This window comes from Austrofundulus limnaeus, unplaced genomic scaffold (genome assembly GCF_001266775.1).
Source record: "Austrofundulus limnaeus strain Quisiro unplaced genomic scaffold, Austrofundulus_limnaeus-1.0 Scaffold540, whole genome shotgun sequence".
NCBI classification, from domain to species: Eukaryota; Metazoa; Chordata; class Actinopteri; order Cyprinodontiformes; family Rivulidae; genus Austrofundulus; species Austrofundulus limnaeus.
Genome location: NW_013952942.1, coordinates 107,277 through 112,405, shown reverse-complemented (window position 1 = coordinate 112,405; position 5,129 = coordinate 107,277).

Sequence of the window (5,129 nt, the reverse complement as noted above, 5' to 3'; positions counted from 1 at the left end):
TTTCATGTCATTAGCACCTCTAGTAATACATTTACTGAGAAAAATGGTGACATGTTCAATACTTATTTTACCTGCTGTATTTTCAGAAATTTAAAAAAAAGTAAAACGTCTTTAAACTGACTGCTGTGAACTCATGCCTGGTCCTTTGGGATCCTGCTGTTTAAAGCAGAGCAGCTCCAACCTCTACAATCACCAATTCATTCACTGTGCTCAYATAAACTCTGTTACCTACAGCCACACTCCCTCAAGATTTCAAAACACCAAATGTGTTTTCAATCTATTTGTCGGGCTAAAAGTTTAATCTATAACTGAGACGCACCTGCTTTGTGTTTTCATGCAGAACCCTGATTWTCAGGGGACATCCTGTAATTTGTGATAATTACAGAGTCTTTCTGTAAGCGTGACCCTGTATGATTTAATCACGTCAGTAGTTGTTGATAATGACAAACTCGGCTCTCCAAGGATGTTGACCTAATTTGTATTTTTGGCAAAAAAACTTCTCTTTTCATTCAAAAGTAAAWTAAAAAAAGACTTGCCGAGATTAAGCTAAACTATATGTTTAAAAAGGAAAAAGTCAAATCTGAGAGTTGACGTGCGTGTAGAGTGTCATGTTTTTACTGCTGCTGGTGTGGTGAATTTCACAGTTATACAAGTAATTCTCTTTTGGTTTGAACTTTTTCTTTTCTTTTATTAATGGAAGAAGTAGAGTCAGGGCCAGAAGCCTAAAGTTGAAGGTTGAGAACATTTTAAGTTAATATTTTTACTAAAATTTGAACTGAATCAAAAATAATCAAAAACCCAACCAATATTATTTAACCCTGATATTTGTTTAATTTTAGGTTGATTGGGTTGCATTGGGTGACAATAAATCCATACGACTGTAATTAAACAAGGCTCTGGCCCAGTTCTGGACCATGGTTCTAATGACAGTGCATTTTTTTCAGAGTGTTGCTCGAAGTGTGTGTGTGGGGAGAAAGGATTTTGACAACAGATGAAAACTAAACGCATCTGTGAGTGCTTTGCCTCAGATCTCCTTACAAACAAAGACTCACATTGTTTACAGTCAGGAGTTTTCATTTCCTGATCCAAGCAGATGTTCTGATCATTTGTATTATTATAAACCCTCGGAGTCTTTCAGCGTTTATTTCCTACGACAGTTCATCTTAGTCGTGGTGCAATCCTCGCTCCAAGTTTTCCTCTCCAACTATAAACAGSAACACAAAGAAACTGAAAATGTTTTCTGTCCTGAACTAAGAGTTGAGATTGTTTTGGAAGTGGGGTTAGGTGGAGTGATTGTAAACATTTAATATCTTACCTGCTCTAGATAGCTCTTTCAGCAACCTTGATCTGGACAAAATTATTAGATTTTATTGTAGTTCGTGAGAATTCTAATAAGCATTTATACTAAAAGTATTTCTATAGGATTTTAAGTTATTTGTAACTTAAGTAAATATCAGCAGCAGCTACCTGTAGCACTTCCTGTGAAGCCTGGCATGACTTCCTGTATGAAAATCAATGTTTTGCTGGGATAAACAGGTAGCAGCGATACAGACTTGAAAGGGATGTAAAGGTTTGAAAAAGGTCATGTTTACATGAACTGACTTTCACACTCTTAATGCAGGAGTGTCAAACTCATATTCACTGGGCCACATTCGGATTATGGTGGTCCTCAAAGGCCAGCTGAAATTACCTTCAGTATTTCATGTTTAACTTCAAATTAACACAAAACATCATGTTCCTCATCTTATTGCTACAGCTGAGCACTACCAACAAGCAATAACTGAGCTCTACGTGGTATTACCTGCATGGAAACAGCATTTTCAACACGTCCTTTCAAACACTGAAAAGTACTACATGTACTGTGAAATACTGAATGTGAAATAAATACGGAAACACTACTGAAAAAGTAAGAGTTTTACTCACTGATGAATTGTGGTGATTAGCTGCCATCTTGAATCCTGAACTCTCCCACTTTCATACAGAATTCCCACTAAAGGGCAAATCTATTAGCTTAAATTTAATTGGGAAATCCCCACTTCCCAGTACAATTGAAATTTTCATCTTGTAAGGGGGAAATTCTAACTTTCCAGTAAAACTGGGCCATAGCAAAAGCAGCAAAATTTTAGGTAAATGGAGATTTTACACTGTGAATTTTGCCAGCAAAACTGGCTACCTTTGAACMCTGTGCACCTCCACCTAGTGTTGGTATGCGGTGAAATAACCAACACGCATTATGTTGTACCGATAGCCCATTAGCATAATTGACAAATCATTTTTAGCCAAATGTAACTTAGGCAATTATGCTATTAGGCTATCGTTTTATGTAGTTTATGGGCAATGCTGGCTTTAAAGCAGCGTACACTTATTTTAAGACATCAATACATCTTTGAAGCTGTAGTTGGCCACATAAAATGTTGTGGTGGGCTACATTTGGCCTTCGGGCCTTAAGTTTGACATGTGCTTCGAGTTGGACTTTTAAAACTGGTTGAATTTATTTTATTGTTATTTGTTTTTTGTTTTTTTTCCCATAATTGGATCCAGTTTGCCTGATGTACCACATAACTGGTCAGCTGTAGACCAAAGAAAACAAAAGCTCAATTTTAAAACTTGTATGGAGTGTAACGTAATGACAGTTGTTGATGTTTTCCAGTTAAAATGTATTATTAGGGCAACATGACAGAGAAGGATGTGGTACAGGAGTTCTCGCTGTACAGATGTGGGTTTTCTTTTCGGTTTTCTTTTTGAGTTTAACCTGCCTCTCGCACAGTGACTGCTGGAGGGGAAAAGAGGTCATTTTTATTCTCAGATATGCAGTTTTTTTCCTGCCATCCTTTAATGACTCCTGACAAATGGAAAACATCAGTCATATTTAGCACTTATCGACCTTTTTATCTCTTTCTTTGACCCGCTGGGCTTTATAGGAGTGTTAACAAAAGACCCTTCTGTTTGTTTAACATGACCCCCCACCTCACCCACCATATACATGTACAACCACCCTTCCTAACACACACATTCAACTACAAATGATATGACATTATCTTTCCATTCATCTTTATTTTTGACAAACACACACACGTTGGTTTTTCTATCCTTGTGGGGACCATGTGTTGACTTCTTCATTTTCCATTAACTTCCATTGCTTAACCCTGACACTTTACCCTAAACCTAACCACCCCACCAGGCCCACCGGTCCCCGTAAAGACTGTGTTTTTCTGAAAAATGGTCCCCATGATGTAAGCAAATACACGTCCACAACTCTTCATAAAGCAGTGCCTCTGCTGTCTGCCTTATTACCCATCATTCTTCATGTTTTCCTAAGAGCCAACCAGGAAATGAGTTTTATGAAGCTGGAAATCGCACACATACATTCACACATGCACACACACAGAAAAACCCAAAACTTCCTGAAGAGACTAAGTGGGGCCAGACAAACGCTTGGACCTGACACACACACACACACGTTTCTTAGAAGAACAATACTACTGTTTCGACCCCGCTGCCCCGACTACCGGCTATTGGAAAAGGGAATTTCAGAAATCAGTGGGAGTGGTGAGATCAGAATACCTTACTGGGCACCTAAACAATGCAGTTATTCCTGCAGTGAAGCAACAAACGTTAGTAGGACTTTGATAAGGTCTTTAAAGCACCCCACCAACCCCCACCCCACTTGGCACAGGAAGTGGCGAGAAACCGCCTCAATGATGTAACAAATATAAAGATCCATGTTCTCACACATACAGAGTTTGAAAGCCCCCCCAGTGTTTATGATTTTGAAGGAAAACGAATGTGGAGACTGAATCATTCTAGTTTGGTTTATATGAAAAAAACAACAACAAAAAAAACAGTGATTTTCTTAATGAACCTCTTGTTTAGATTCACATTATTCAGGAAGGAAAAGGGACGATAAACATCACAGGTAAATGATTGTGTATTAATCAGAGGAGGAAGGAAATGACCAAACCGGAGCGACAGTCATTTAGTTCATATTAGCATGGATATTACCGTCATTTGAGGCGGTTCAGACATTTGGTAATGGATGTCCCCTGGATGCCTCCTTAGGCAGGTGTTCCGGGAGGAGACCCTGGGAGAGACCCCGGACAGCTGGAGAGAGTATKTCTCATACTGCAGTATGACTAGCCTGGGAACACTTTGCAATCCTCCCAGAGGAGATGGAAGAGGAGAGATGTCTGGGCCTCCMTGCTCAAGCTGCTGCCCCTAACAGCTAACGACTTCCCTTAAGACACTTCAAACTGCACCATCATCTTTTATATGAAGCACAATCATTTGAAACTTTTGAGGCAAACTGACAGAACGTTGGCATAGAAATGGTAAATGGCCTGAACTTGTKTAACACTTTATTAAGTCCAAGGACTCCAAAGTGTTTCCCACTAMAGACATTCACCCATTCATACATACCGATTGTGGTAAACAGGGAAGTGTCTTGCCCAAGGATACATTGGCTGAGATGGACGGCAACCCACCGATTTCAGAACGACTCCCCAAACTACTTTGCCACATCYGGCCCAATACAAACTGAGATGATTTATAAAGAAAGACTAGAATCAATGAATAAGTGAAACTATGGTTCGTTTGATAACTGCACACCTGTCCGTCACTACCTGACAGCACCCTTAAAGACTGGCAGAACTGCAGAGTAGAAAATAAGCCTTAAACAACCACTGTGTCAATCTACAGTACAGGTCATGTTGAAAACATTCTTGAACTGCAAGTGGCTGAAATGTATTTTCACATWTATTTACWTTTTTAAGCAGAGCAAAAATACATTTTTGTTTCATTATTTGTTSTAATAAGSTTTGATAAATCTYCTTGYATCATGTAAAGGCTCGGTTATAGWTGAGCTTTTGAGTGTCACATAGGGCTCAGTGAACCCTCACAAGCGGCGTATGGTACTTGATGCTTACGTCGATGCAGTGTTCTCAAAAAAGACACAAGGCAGTACACRTCATAACTTGTGAAATGTAAAAAGGACAAACTTTTGACAAACTGTGAATGGAGCACGGCATGTGTGGAGTAGGGCTGCCACAAACGATTATTTTTATAATCGATTAATCACCGATTATTTTTTTTGATTAGTCGACTAATCGGATCATACATTAATTGAATATAAA